Genomic DNA, 16,288 nt, shown 5'->3' with positions numbered 1-16,288 from the left:
ACTTCCAGAGCTGCACTCGCTATTATGCTTTTACATCGTGTCTTATCCTCCAGTCACCTCCAGAGCTGCAGTTACTACTCTGCTGTTACATCATGTCTTATCCTCCAGTCAACTCCAGAGCTGTAGTCACTATTCTGCTGTTACATCGTGTCTTATCCTCCTGTCACCCCAAGAGCTGCACTCACTATTCTGCTGTTACATCATGTCTTATCCTCCAGTCACCTCCAGAGCTGCAGTCTCTATTCTGCTGTTACATCATGTCTTATCCTGCAGTCACCTCCAGAGCTACAGTCTCTATTCTCCTGTAACATCGTGTCTTATCCTCCAGTCACCTCCAGAGCTGCACTCATTATTCTGCTGTTACATCGTGTCTTATCCTCCAGACACCTCCAGAGCTGCAGTCACTATTCTGCTGTTACATCGTGTGTTATCCTCCAGCCACCTCCAGAGCTGCACTCACTATTCTGCTGTTACATCGTGTCTTATCCTCCAGACACCTCCAGAGCTGCAGTCACTATTCTGCTGTTACATCGTGTGTTATCCTCCAGCCACCTCTAGAGCTGCACTCACTATTCTGCTGCTACATCGTGTCTTATCCTCCAGACACCTCCAGAGCTGCAGTCACTATTCTGCTGTTACATCGTGTCTTATCCTCCAGTAACCTCAAGAGCTGCACTCACTATTCTTCTGTTACATTACGTCTTATCCTCCAGAGCTGTAGTCTCTATTCTGCTGTTACATCAGGTTTTATCCTCCATTCACCTCCAGAGCTACAGTCACTATTCTGCTGTAACATCATGTTTTATCTGCCAGTCACCTCCAGAGCTGCACTCACTATTCTGCTGTTACATCGTGTCTCATCCTCCAGTCACCTCCAGAGCTGCAATCTCTATTCTGTTGTTACTTCATGTCTTATCCTCCAGTCACCTCCAGAGTTGCAGTCACTATTCTCCTGTTACTTCGTGTCTTATCCTCCAGTCACCTCCAGAGCTGTAGTCTTTATTCTGCGGTTACATCAGGTCTTATCCTCCATTCACCTCCAGAGCTGCAGTCACTATTCTTCTGTTACATCATGTCTTATCGTCCAGTCACCTCCAGAGCTGCACTCACTATTCTGCAGTTACATCAGGTCTTATCCTCCAGTCACCTCCAGATCTGCACTCACTATTCTGCTGTTACATCGTGTCTTATCCTCCAGTAACCTCCAGAGCTGCACTCACCATTCTGCTGTTACATTGTGTCTTATCCTCCAGTCACCTCCAGAGCTGCACTCACTATTCTGCAGTTACTTCAGGTCTTATCCTCCAGCCACCTCCAGAGCTGCTGTCACTATTCTGCTGTTACATTATGTCTTATCCTCCTGTCACCTCCAGAGCTGCACTCACTATTCTGCTGTTACATCCAGGGCTGTGGAGTCGGAGTCGTGGAGTCGGAGTTAGTTTTGGTTGGAGTCTGAGTCGGTAGAAATGTACCGACTCCAGCTTTAATAAAAATGTATTATTATTTCATAATTGAACTTTCATATGAATTTTATAAATGTTACTCAAATATATATGTTCTATCAAACTATGAACAACAGTGATAAGCAGTTCTGCTGGAGATAGAGACATTTCTTACTTCTTGTGTGTCACTGTTCTCCACTGCCCTTATCTAATCTTATACTTGGTTAACCTCATGCTGCCACAACCCCCCTACTTACAATGTATGAAACTGAAAGTGAAAATATGTTGCAAATTCTTAGTAGTAAAGTATATATGTTCTATCAAACTATGAACAACAGTGATAAGCAGTTCTGCTGGAGATAGAGACATTTCTTACTTCTTGTGTGTCACTGTTCTCCACTGCCCTTATCTAATCTTATACTTGGTTAACCTCATGCTGCCACAACCCCCCTACTTACAATGTATGAAACTGAAAGTGAAAATATGTTGCAAATTCTTAGTAGTAAAGCTCCTCCTCTAGACTAGATGTTTACTAGGTGTGCGTCTTCCAAGCATCTCACAGCTGCTACTCAGAAGAGGAAGACTGTAAGAAGTATTATCCTTTCAACAAACTTTGCATCAGTTAACTGTGAGTACATGAGGAATAACAGTATTACTGACCACTATATCAGTTGTACGACCTGGCAATAATTTTGTACCATTGTTTTTAGGAAAAACAATTGTCATTTGGATTGTGAATGCAGAATTAAAAACCTGAGAATGTCAAAGAAGCGTCACATTAAATCAGCTGTATTTGAACATTTCACCATCACTCAAGATAGAAAACATTATGTCTGTCAGTGTATGACAAATGATCCAGACGAAAACAAAAGCTGTGAAGCCAAGATCAGTGCATATTCAGGCAAAGATTAAAATGCTCCTACCAGAGCTTCTAATCTAAAGAGACATTTACAGTGCTTTCATCCAGAAGTACTGAAAGCAGTGGATGAGAAAGACTGCATCCAAACCAATGAACCAGTACCCAGCTCTTCCAGCCAAACAAAGGAGCAGAGAACTTTGCAGCCATCATTTGCAAGATATTTTGTCAGTGACAAAGTTACTGTGACAATGACAGTAGATACATATAAAAAACAGATCATAAAGCTTGTTGTAAAGGATAGTGTGCCTATTTCATTATTTTCACGACCAGCTTTTATGTGTCTGAATGGGGAAATGGCCCGCAAGCTTGGTGTTTCTCTGGAGAGAGAGAGTATTAGAAAATTAGTAATCGAAGAAGCTTTTAAACAAAAGGAAGAACTTAAAAAAACTCTCAAGGGACGCTTTCTGCTTCTTAAAATGGATGCCTGCACACGTCACAGAGTAAACTATTTTGCCATCAATGTCCGATTTGTTTGTGACAAAAATGAAATAGTTACCAAGACATTGGCAGTAAAAGACACCAAAGCGCATCACACCAGTGAGTTTCTCCAGGTCTTGGTGGAAAAGGTTCTGCAAGACTATGAACTTAAAAAAGAGCAAGTTCAATGCTTCAAATATGATAAGTACTATTAAGCTAATGAATGAGAGTAATGATGGTGACCAGCAGCTGGAAGAACATTCTGGGTCCACAGACACAGAAATGTTTGAAATAGAGGAACACAGTATTGTAACTGAGGAGCAAACTGAAGTTGCTTCAGATGAACAGCAACATGATAGTTTAGATGATCTTGTTGAAACTGTGTCAATCCGTTCTTTCATTCATCACATGCGCTGTGTTGTGCATACGCTACAGCTGGCTATAAGAGACAGTCTGCAAGAAGGACATGCTGCTGCACTGATTGGCAAGGGGAGAAAATTGGCTACTGTTGCCAGAACCCCTAAAGTTGACTCAATTTTGAAGAGACGTGCTGGAAAAGGGGCAATTATTGATCCAGCCACACGATGGGGCAGTACTTACTTAATGATTCAGCGCTTGGTTGAACTGAAAACCTTTCTTGTAGACATGGCTAACCCTCAACTGACGCTAAATGAAAGTCAGTGGAATCAGGTGACTGAGCTGGAAAAATTGCTAGAGCACCCATTTACAGTGATTAAAAAATGACAAGCAGAGGACTTAACTCCAGGTATTTTCTTAAAGGAGTGGAAGAACCTGATGTTTCGCCTGTCCCAAAGAGGAGGGTTAATTGCAAGTGGCATTGCTACATCAATGAAACGGAGAGAGGAGCTACTATTACAAAATACCATTCTTTTGGCAGCTGTTTATGTAGACCCAATGCATCGGATTCTTCTAGATGATCAACAGCTAACTAAAGGAAAAGAAGCTCTGTTTGAAATAGCAGTAAGGATGAAAGGGTTGCAGAACAGTCAGGAGGAACAAGAAGAGTTTGGTCGTCCTGCCACATCTTCACCCTCATCATCAACTGATGAAGAATTTAATTTCGAAAAATATTTGAATCACAAGGACCGTGCAAAGCGTTCCCGCATAGAAGAAGAGTCATCCCCATCAAAGAACACAGCCAGTACATTTCAGCAGAATTTTTCATGTGCACTAAAAGAAATTGAGAAATTTGACCGTTCATCAAAAATAACAGTGAAACAAGCGATTCCTCTGTATCCTGACATTGTCAGAGATGTTGCCCGAGTGGTTACTGCTTTGAAACCAACCCAAGTTAGTGTAGAGAGGTTGTTCTCAGCTCTCAAAATAATTAGATCAGATTTGAGGGCATCCATGAAGGAGGAACTGACAGAGGCAATACTTTTTCTGAGGACAAATTTATAGATTTCTTCTTATTAACTGCATAACAGTGTTTATTGCATATTTACTTACAAAAGTTTAGAAAAGTTTATAAAAGTTATTTGCTATATTCTAATTGTATTCTAATAAATATAGTTTTTGCTCTAAGTGGTCTGATTACTTATATGATGGTGACAAACTGAATAAGCACGATGTTAATATTTTACAACAGTAAATTTATTGTTACGAATTGGCCATTTATGAAGGAGTCGGAACCTGATAAAATCCAGGAGTCAGAGTCGCAACTGTGGCTTACCGACTCCACAGCCCTGGTGAGCACGCAGCCTAAGTCTTCAAGGGTGTTGTCCATGATTAGAAACTTGTGTTTTTTTGTCTATAAACAGCACCACAACCTGTCTACAGGTTCAGTGTGGTATTGCAGCTCAGCTCCATTTATTTCAGTAGAGCTGAAGTCCAATGCCAGTCACAATCTATGGACAGATGTGATATTGCTTTTGAAAGAAAACAATAATGTTTTTCTAATCCTGTATGTGAAGATCTAAGGTTGTGGGTTGCAATAATCACCTAGACAAGTTAATGATGCAACAATAGTTTATCTCTTACATCCAAGGTTTTACTACAACTCTAGGTAAATGGCCAAAATACATTGCCCCCAGTGCACAAGATACCCTTCCTGGGGCGGTAGTTCAACTGCCTTTGTACCAGGCGATACTCACTGTTTCCCAACTTTTGGTTGGCTCACAGATTTCGTATCGCCAACCAGTATAGTTTGTATTCACATTCCTCGCTCCTCCAGACGACAAGATAAAACAATAGAGACACAGGTATCCAGTAGCAACAGTCCTTAAGAAAGTTCATCAAATCCAGACGACAGATTCCACAACTGTAGCATATTTATCCAGCCCAGTAATCAACCGATCTTCAAACTCCATAGGCCATTCATCCATGGGTCCAGGACCTCAGCCTAGATCCTTTCCCTTCAACGTCATTTCACCAACTTCCTAAACATGGGGCTTTTTTTCCTCCCTTCATGGGAGCATTTGAGGGTCATCAGAGAGGTTCAAATACAGCTATTTGAATTGGTTTTAAAAATAATATTTTTCTTTCATATATTTTCACGTTTTGGGTGCAGTTTTTGTTTATGTCCTAGATCATATTTATGACTTTTTAGCATTGTATAAATAAAGGTTACATTTTATTATTAGATCCCTTTATGATTTCTGACTTTTTGAGACCTCTATATACATTTGACCAATAACCTGCAGATTAACTGCATATCTGCAGGTTAATAGCCTTTCTTTCACGTGACTGGTTCCCTTGTAGGGTTGTCGTATGAATGCAATCCTTAATAAACCCAATCCTGTCTATGCTATATATACCCCTGTCCAGATCTATATTATAAAAGTATACAGTTGACATCTATCTGATGGATATATTTTTTTGCCAAACCTGTTTTCTAGTTGGCCCGTTATATTCATGCTGCAGTGTGGACTTACTTTACAGAGTGTTTTTATAGCAGCGTGCTTTAGTAGAGGCATTTCCATGGGGATTTTTCACTTGATGTGATATGCATGTAACATTTTACTGTATATGCTGTGCTGCCAATGTGGTTTTCTGTAAAAAGATGTAGTAAATTAATTATTAAAACACTGCGCTACGACAGCCATCAATTAGATCCCATAATGATACAATAACCAGTACAGTTCTATTATCCTCATGTAGCGCCGGCGTCCCTGCCCTCTGCTAGGCAGGGACGCTGTTCCCCTCACCTCTCTGCTCCGTGCCCGGCGTCCTCCTCCCGCTCTGCTGGCAGCGCGCGCTCCTTCCCGGCCACTGTGCTTAGGGCGCGCGCGCGCGCTCTCCCTCCCTCTTAAAGGGGCCGCGCGCGCCGTCCTAAGGAGTCCCCGGCCAATGGCCGGAGGACTTCACCATATATAAGGCACCTCCTCCAAAATGGAGGTGCCCGAGCAATGTTGTTGCACTGTTCACTACTCTGCTTCAGCCCTCAGGTCCTGTTGCCAGTTACCTGCCAGATTCCTGCCAGCTTGCTGTCTTATTCCTGCCTGATATTCTGCTACCTGCCTGCTAGCCTGTGGTCCGACGGTCTGCCTTGCAACTCCTGTCAGTCTGTCTAAGGACCAGCTTGCCCGCTCACCTGGGAGCGCACATCAACTACCTGCCTGCTTGCCTGAGGTCCGACGGTCTGCCTTCCAACTCTTGTCAGTCTGTCTATGGACCAGCTTGCCCGCTCACCTGGGAGCGCACATCTGCTACCTGCCTGCTAGCCTACCTGGAGGCTCCGCCGTCACGTGCTGTGACCACCCGCCTGTCCAGAGACTTCTGCCCGCTCACCTGGGAGCGCTCATCTGCCGCCTGTCTGTTGGTCTTCCTGGAGGCTCCGCCGTCACATGCTGTGACCACCCGTTTATCCAGAGACTCTCGCCTGCTCACCTGGGAGCTCACGTCTACCATCAGCCGCCACAGGTCGTACCAACCCTTTACTCAGAGACTGCCCCGGTCACTTGCCGTGACCATCTGCCCGTTCCCCCAGAGACTGCCCCGGTCACTTGCCGTGACCATCTGCCCGTTCATCCAGAGACTGCCCTGGTCACTTGCCGTGACCATCTGCCCGTTCCCCCAGAGACTGCCCCGGTCACTTGCCGTGACCATCTGCCCGTTCATCCAGAGACTGCCCCGGTCACTTGCCGTGACCTCCTGCCCGTTCTTCTAGAGACTGTCCCGGTCACCTGCTGTGACTGCCTGCCTGGTCGCCACCCGCTCCCTTACAAGTACCGCCCCCTTGTATAGTAGCTCAGAGGTTCCGCCTCCCAGACCCGTTACAGTTTGCTCGGGCCATGGAACCCGGTGGCACCCAAGCTCCCTCGCTCTCGGACCTGTGTCATGAACTGTCCCGTCAGAGGTCCCAACAGGAGTCCATCCTGGGTCACCTGCGGAATGTCAATTCTCGCCTGGACACTCTGACTGCTCCGCCAGCAACCTCCGCCAGTGCCATGACTCGCAATCCGGCTGCTCCGCTGCCCACTAATACCATGGTATTCTACCCCGGACCCCGGCTTTCTGCACCTCCTCGCTTCGGAGGCGACTCCGCCCAGGCTCGGGGCTTCATAAATCAGTGCACCCTGCACTTTGAACTCCTGTCCCACCAGTTTAACTCCGACCGGGCCAAAATTGCCTTCATCATGTCCCATCTCACCGGGGAGGCCCTGGCCTGCCTAAATCCTCTATGGGAGAGAGGAGACCCCCTGGTGTCCGACTTGCCTGCCTTTCTCATGGCTTTCCGGAAAGTCTTCGACGAACCCGGACGGAAGACCTCATCCGCATCATCACTGCTACGCCTCCGTCAGGGAAGTCTCACCGTGGGCCAATATGCCATACGGTTCCGTACCCCTGCCTCGGAGCTGGCCTGGGATAACGACACTCTGGTATCCGTCTTCTGGGAGGGTCTGTCTGGCCGTATTAAAGATGAATTTGCCGGTCGGGACATTCCTACCACTCTCGATGACCTAATAACTCTTGCCACCCGGATTGACCTACGGTTCCAGGAGCGTGCCAAAGAGGTCACCCGTGAGAGGAGGTTTCCACGTCTAGCTCCTACTTTTCAGAAATCCGTCTCTCCCCAGGTACACTCTCCTGAGCCTATGCAGGTCGACCAGACCAAGATGGTCAAAACCCGTCAGGACTTACGCCGTGCCGAGGGGAGCTGCTTCTACTGTGGCAGTAAGGAGCACCGGATCCGTGCCTGCCCGGAGAGGTCGGGAAACGCCTGTGTCTAGGTTCGCTCAGAGAGGTCGACCTAGACAAGAATAAATCCTCTCCATCTCTGCTGCTGTCAGTCTCAATCGTCTGCGGGGAGAACCGTTATTTCGAACTAGCCCAACTTGACTCTGGAGCAGCCGGGAATCTTATTTCACAGTCCCTGGTAGAGAAATACCGCATCCCCACCAAACCTCTGGCTGTACCCTTGTCTGTTGCTGCCGTGGATGGGGGTCTCTTACCACACCCCATCCAACTCATCACCGAATCCATTACTCTGCAGGTGGGAATGCTGCATTCTGAGAGTATCTCCTTTCATGTTCTGCCTGGACTCTCTCACGCCCTCTTGCTAGGTCTACCTTGGCTCCAGAGACATGCACCTGTGCTTGACTGGCAGACCGGAGAAGTCCTTCGCTGGGGACAGGACTGCCATAAGACCTGTCTGGTTCCCGTCCATCCCGTCCGTCCTTCTCCTACCCCAGCCAATCTACCTGGACTTCCGATTCCTTATTGGTCTTATGCTGATGTCTTTAATAAAAAGGAGGCAGAGACACTACCCCCTCATAGACCATACGACTGCCCTATCGACCTGTTACCCGGTACTACTCCTCCCCGTGGGCGTATTTATCCATTATCCGCTGCTGAGACCTGGTCGTTGTCCGAATATATTGAGGAGAATCTGGCCAGGGGATTCATCCGGAAATCTACCTCCCCTGCGGGAGCAGGCTTCTTTTTCGTCAAAAAGAAGGACGGATCTCTCCGTCCCTGTATAGACTATAGAGGCCTTAACCAGATCACGGTGAAGAATAAGCACCCCCTTCCGCTCATTCCGGAGTTATTTGATCGTCTGAGGGGGGCTAGAATCTTCACCAAACTGGACCTCCGTGGGGCGTACAACCTGGTTCGTATCCGTCAGGGGGATGAATGGAAGACGGCATTCAACACCCGGGACGGCCACTATGAATATCTGGTAATGCCCTTTGGTCTCTGTAACGCTCCTGCCGTCTTTCAAGAGTTGGTCAATGACATCTTCCGGGACCTTCTCTACTCCTGCGTAGTGGTGTACCTGGATGACATCTTGGTCTTCTCTCCGGATCTCCAGACTCACCGGAGGGACGTTCGTCAGGTCCTGCTCAGGCTCAGGCAGAATCACCTCTTCGCTAAATACGAGAAGTGCCTCTTTGAGCAGACCTCGCTTCCGTTTTTGGGCTACATTATTTCTCAGACCGGCCTACGAATGGATCCAGAGAAACTGTCTGCCATCGAGAAATGGCCTCGACCGGAGGGGTTGAAGGCCATTCAGCGGTTCCTGGGCTTCGCCAACTACTACCGCCTCTTCATACCGCACTTCTCTTCCCGGACTGCCCCAATTTCCGCGCTCACCCGTAAGGGTACTAATCCCAAAGAGTGGCCGCCCGAAGCAGAGGAGGCCTTTCTTTCCTTAAAACAGGCCTTCTCTTCCGCCCCGGTGCTGCATCGCCCGGACGGCAACAAGCAGTTCTTCCTGGAAGTTGACGCCTCCTCCTCTGGAGCCGGAGCGGTACTTACTCAAAAATCATCTTCCGGGAGGATGGTAACTTGCGGCTTCTTCTCTAAACTCTTCTCCTCCTCAGAGCGCAATTATTCCATAGGAGACCGAGAGTTATTGGCCATCAAACTGGCATTGGAGGAGTGGCGTTACCTGCTCGAGGGGGCTCTTCACCCGGTAATAATTTACACTGACCACAAGAACTTGGCTTACCTTCAGCATGCCCAGAGACTTAACCCGCGCCAAGCCTGGTGGTCCTTGTTTTTTGCTCGCTTTGATTTTGTTCTTCATTTTCGCCCGGCTGACAAAAACGTCAAGGCGGACGCCTTGTCTCGATCCTTTCTGGTGTCTGATCTCGAGGAAGATCCGAAACACATCATCGATCCCGCCAGAGTAATGCAGGTGGCTCCCGTGAGTCTAAATCGTCTCCCTCCCGGAAAGACGTTCGTATCCGTACCTGATCGGGAGAAGATCCTTCACTGGGGTCACTCGTCTAAACTGGCTGGCCACGCCGGTCAGAAAAAGACCCTCCAGCTTATTACCCGGCACTACTGGTGGCCTACCCTGCACAAGGACGTAATAGACTTTGTTTCTGCCTGTGAGTCCTGCGCCCGCAACAAGGTTCCGAGACATCTGCCAGCCGGTCGCCTCCTTCCGCTTTCTGTACCTGCTGCCCCCTGGCAGCATATAGCAATGGACTTTATAACTGACCTCCCAGTCTCTGCCGGTTGTACGGTCATTTGGGTGGTCGCTGACCGCTTCTCCAAGATGGCTCATTTCGTTCCCCTGCCAGGCCTCCCGTCTGCACCCGAGCTAGCTAAAGACTTTATTCGTCACATCTTTCGTCTTCATGGCCTGCCCCTCCACATCGTGTCAGATCGTGGGGTACAGTTCACCTCACGCTTCTGGAGAGCCACTTGTAAACTGCTAGACGTCACCCTGGACTTCTCTTCCGCTTACCACCCACAGTCCAATGGTCAAGTGGAGCGGATCAATCAGAACCTGACCAGTTACCTCCGGCACTTCGTTAATGCCCATCATTCAGACTGGGTGGATCTCCTACCATGGGCCGAGTTCTCTTATAACAATCACGAGAGCGAATCCTCCTCCAAATCCCCGTTTTTTGTAGTCTTCGGTCAGCATCCTCGGATTCCTTTTCCTGTCTCCACCTCTGTGGACAACCCGGCTGCGGAATCTCTCGTTAGCAAATTTTCCTCCATTTGGGAGAGTACCCGATCCGCACTCCTTCAGTCGTCCGAACGGATGAAAAGACACGCTGACAAAAAACGCCTGGATCCTCCACAATTTCGTCCTGGAGATAAAGTCTGGCTCTCATCTAAATATGTCCGACTCAAGATACCTTCTTACAAGTTAGGGCCTCGGTTTATCGGTCCTCTGGAGGTCATCAGTCAGATCAACCCGGTGGCCTATAAATTGAAACTCCCGGCCAACTTACGGATCCCTAACTCCTTCCATGTATCTCTCCTCAAACCTGTGGTACTTAACTCTTTTTCCAAGTCTACAGGTACGCCTCCTGCTCCGGTTTCTGCTGAGGACGAGTTTGAGGTAGAGAACATTCTTGCCACCAAAAGGGTAAGAGGAAAGACCTTTTTTCTAGTAGATTGGAAGGGGTTTGGTCCTGAGGAGAGAACGTGGGAGCCCCGGGAGAACATCCATGCCCCGCTCATCCTTGCTAAATTTCTGTCTGGCCTAAAAAAGGGGGGGCCTAAAGGGGGGGGTACTGTAGCGCCGGCGTCCCTGCCCTCTGCTAGGCAGGGACGCTGTTCCCCTCACCTCTCTGCTCCGTGCCCGGCGTCCTCCTCCTGCTCTGCTGGCAGCGCGCGCGCCTTCCCGGCCACTGTGCTTAGGGCGCGCACGCGCGCTCTCCCTCCCTCTTAAAGGGGCCGCGCGCGCCGTCCTAAGGAGTCCCCGGCCAATGGCCGGAGGACTTCACCATATATAAGGCACCTCCTCCAAAATGGAGGTGCCCGAGCAATGTTGTTGCACTGTTCACTACTCTGCTTCAGCCCTCAGGTCCCGTTGCCAGTTACCTGCCAGATTCCTGCCAGCTTGCTGTCTTATTCCTGCCTGATATTCTGCTACCTGCCTGCTAGCCTGTGGTCCGACGGTCTGCCTTGCAACTCCTGTCAGTCTGTCTAAGGACCAGCTTGCCCGCTCACCTGGGAGCGCACATCTGCTACCTGCCTGCTAGCCTACCTGGAGGCTCCGCCGTCACGTGCTGTGACCACCCGCCTGTCCAGAGACTTCTGCCCGCTCACCTGGGAGCGCTCATCTGCCGCCTGTCTGTTGGTCTTCCTGGAGGCTCCGCCGTCACGTGCTGTGACCACCTGCCATTCCAGAGACTCCTGCCCGCTCACCTGGGAGCGCTCATCTGCCGCCTGTCTGTTGGTCTTCCTGGAGGCTCCGCCATCACATGCTGTGACCACCCGTTTATCCAGAGACTCTCGCCTGCTCACCTGGGAGCTCACGTCTACCATCAGCCGCCACAGGTCGTACCAACCCTTTACCCAGAGACTGCCCCGGTCACTTGCCGTGACCATCTGCCCGTTCCCCCAGAGACTGCCCCGGTCACTTGCCGTGACCTCCTGCCCGTTCTTCTAGAGACTGTCCCGGTCACCTGCTGTGACTGCCTGCCTGGTCGCCACCCGCTCCCTTACAAGGACCGCCCCCTTGTATAGTAGCTCAGAGGTTCCGCCTCCCAGACCCGTTACACCTCATTAGACTGCGGTGTACACAGTTTATTGTATAGACCTTTGCTGCACAATGGGACAGTGTTCATTTATGTAAAATAGTCCATAGATGTGGGACAGGTCCATAGGGATATGTACAAACACCCTCCATATAAATGTGCACATATAAGCTAACACTGCCCCCTACAGCTTCAGTGGCTGATCTCCGGTGCCCACAGGGAATCAGTGCCCATGTATTGTTAGTAGACTTCCATTGTAGTCTTTATTAACACATCTACAACCCTTTGTATTATTCTGAACCTCCATAGAAGTGAATGAAGAAAGCCTATCATGCACAGCCACTTCTATGTTCATATTAACTAGAGATACAGCCTTATCTCGATAGCTGCGGGGGGCTACAGAGGTGGAGCCAACATCTATTAGCCATTTATGGCTTCTTCGGTGGATATATCTGAGAGGGAAATAACCCTTTAATTGGGTTATCCACTACTAGACACCATCTATTGATGGGCCAAGGGAGGTGAGAAAACGAAAAGAAATTGATATCTCCAGACCAGCGCTGCATACCCCACTGGTTACATGAGGTTAACAACCAGTGGGGGCAACGCATGAGTGTTGCAGCTTCTGATTGGTTGCAGCATTCATATTTCATCTAAGCCAGAAGAAGTAGTGCTCACATGACACCCCTGCCTGATGGTGATGTCAGAATAATGGCGGGATACACAACAATGAGTATAAGAGGGCACTGGTTTGGGAGGTGATTTGGGGATTTTTTTAATATTTTCCCTTCCTAGGTCCACAAATAAGACCCTACAAGTTCCAGGGAACATAGGTACACAGAACACCCTTTTTGGGCTGTGCATCTTCTCTATATACAGTGGGGAAAAAAGTAAACTGCTCAAAAAAATAAAGGGAGCACTTAAACAACTGAATATAACTCCAAGTAAATCAAACTTCTGTGAAATCAAACTGTCCACTTAGGAAGCAACACTGATTGACAATCAATTTCACATGCTGTTGTGCAAATGGAATACACAATAGATGGAAATTATTGGCAATTATTAAGACACCCTCAATAAAGGAGTGGTTCTGCAGGTGGGGACCACAGATCACATCTCAGTACCAATGCTTTCTGGCTGATGTTTTGGTCACTTTTGAATGTTGGTTGTGCTTTCACACTCGTGGTAGCATGAGACGGACTCTACAACCCACAGAAGTTGCTCAGGTAGTGCAGCTCATCCAACATGGCACATCAATGCAAGCTGTGGCAAGAAGGTTTGCTGCATCTGTCAGCGTAGTGTCCAGAGGCTGGAGGCGCTGCCAGGAGACAGGCCAGTACACCAGGAGACGTGGAGGGGGCCGTAGGAGGGCAACAACCCAGCAGCAGGACCGCTACCTCCGCCTTTGTGCAAGGAGGAACAGGAGGAGCACTGCCAGAGTCCTTCAAAATGACCTCCAGCAGGCCACAAATGTGCATGTGTCTGCACCAACGGTTTGAAACAGACTCCATGAGGGTGGTATGAGGGCCTGACGTCCACAGATGGGGGTGGTGCTCACAGCCCAACACCGTGAAGGACACTTGGCATTTTCCACAGAACACCAGGATTGGCAAAGTCGCCACTGGCGCCCTGTGCTCTTCATAGATGAAAGCAGGTTCACACTGAGCTCATGCGACAGACGAGACAGAGTCTGGAGACGCCGTGGAGAGCGCATAGTGGGTAAACAACCTTACGCGGTGAAATAAGCTGCATCTGGATCTCGTCCACCTAAAGGGACTGTCAGCACAGAATGACTGTTCAAACTAAGTCCCAACTCTCGGTGCTTCGGGGCCAATCATTTATATACACCTTCCCACCTGCTTGTTTTCCCTCTATCCACACCCTCCTCTTCTTTGATTGACAGCTCTGGCTTCATAGAACCAGAGAAGGAAGGAGACAGAGGTAAAACAAGCAGGTTGGAAGGTGTATATAAATGATTGGCCCACGCCGTGATCCATGGAGCGCTTGTACTTGGTTTCAACAGTCATTCTGTGCTGACAGTCCCTTTAAAATCAGTGTTTCCCAAACTCCAGTCCCCACGGCCCCCCACAGGTCATGTCTTCAGGATTTCTATAGTATTGCACAGGTGAGAGAATTCCTGATTCCTTGATGATACTTTCATCACATGTGTAATACTGAGAAAATCCTGAAAACCTGACCTGTTGGGGGGAAAACCTGACCTGTTGGGGGCCATGAGGACTGGAGTTTGGGAAACACTGCCTTAAATGGAGCGGTGCTGCAGTTTTATTATTCAGCGATTAGCAGGATCCCCCAACAATTTCTTAAGCAATGAGAAAATGCAGTCCCTAATGATGTCCTCTGACAATAAGCGGATCACGGACAGCAGATGCATTGGGTTCTGCATTTCTTGGAGAATGGGATGGGGCAGCTTCTGTCTTATCATTGATACAATCAGGAAGGAGATGCAGCGTGAGACAATCCCTGTCTAGATCTTTGATCTGATCATCAATACAGAGGGCTGATTGGTGAAGACAGAGGGAAAGGCTAATAAGATTATTAAAAAAAACTTAGTTTTTCAGCTGGTACTTCCTCTGGGGTCAGTATGCCAACCTCATTGACTTCATAGCACTTGCCAGAGTGGGCAGACACGATTTATTGCCTTTACACACGTCACCTCCACACAGGGCGATGCTGGCTACGACGCCTCTGTAGTGATCAAATGTTGAGTCAAACAGCAGGGCTTTAAGAGGGCTGCCCTTTTCAATCTTGGGACTAAAACACAAAAATAAGACATCCTGTTAAGGGGTATAAAGGTAAGTAAACCGCGTTCAGTCCGGGGTGATGAATTCCAAAAGACAAAGTTTATTCTGCCATCACATAACGTTTCGACCTGTTATAGGTCTTTATCAAGTATATACAAAGACATACAGGGATACTGATCCCCCTGGTCAGTGGCCAGAACCCTGTAAATTCCCCTTAAATGGTCCAAAACTGAAACTGTGGGAACAATCGAATCCACTTAGGGTTCAGCAAACTTACAGTCAAGGGTTTGATAAAGTTATCTACACCCTTGTGTCTCCGGAAAGCATGGCGTACGTTCACGTGCTGAAAATGCCGACCAGTGCTGGAGTGAGCGGAGGTCCGCAGCTTGTGAAACTACAGATCCCAGCAGGCTGACGGTCTCTCATCAAGTTATGCTGGGAGTCGCAGTTTCACAAATAGTGCTAGAGGATCCATGTCAGAAATATGAGGCTGCCACTAGGGTTTCTCCCACAAATATGTAATCGGACGTGGAGCAGATCCGCACGTGGATGAGCCATATTCTCTATCTGTGAACATACTAGTCTCCTTCACTCAGATTGTAAGTGGTTCTGCAGCGCATCTGTGCAGAGCAAGCTGTCAATCAAAATCCGGGCCAGGTTTACAGCCGTCACCTCCGATATAGTGAGCGGTGCTGTGATCCAAGACTGTAGCCGCTCCGTGCACAACGATGAGTGAAGGCCGGCGGCTGCAGGGAGGAAAGAAGTTAATTTTCTCCCGGTACCTGCATTATCAATAAGGCGGCCGGGCAACATTGTAACAATATTTATCTGCAGATTAACCCTATACCTGCAGGTACATAGCATTTTTCAAGGTGACAGGTTCCCTTTAATAAAGAGAAGATGGATAGAGCCGCATTAGTCCATACTCACAGTGGAAGCCTCCTGACAACTTCTTGAAGAACACTTTCCACATTTGTTCCAAGCTTTGCTGAGATCTAATAGAAATAAACAGAGAAATTAATTTCTTAATACAGTTTAGAACTCGGCTCCAATGAATCACAAGAAATGAAACCTGTTTGAAGCTGACAAGCAATCAAGCCCCTCCGTAAGCCACACAGAACATGGCTACTTATGTCATCTGCAGGTGATTAAAGGAACCTGTCGTGTTGAAATGGTATAAGATCTGTAGGGGGATGTTGTAGAGCAGAGAAGTTGATCAGACTGATAGACATATCTGTGGGGAGAGAGTCAGTAAGACTTGCATTTTATGCAGAGAAAGTCCTGCCGTATGTACACTAGTCCAGTGGGCGGTCCTAAGTGATTGACAGTTCCCTGTAT

This window comes from Phyllobates terribilis, unplaced genomic scaffold (assembly GCF_046119375.1).
Source record: "Phyllobates terribilis strain yellow unplaced genomic scaffold, ASM4611937v1 Scaffold_160__1_contigs__length_4322635, whole genome shotgun sequence".
Classification (NCBI taxonomy): domain Eukaryota; kingdom Metazoa; phylum Chordata; class Amphibia; order Anura; family Dendrobatidae; genus Phyllobates; species Phyllobates terribilis.
Note: the sequence above shows the minus strand (reverse complement) of the source record.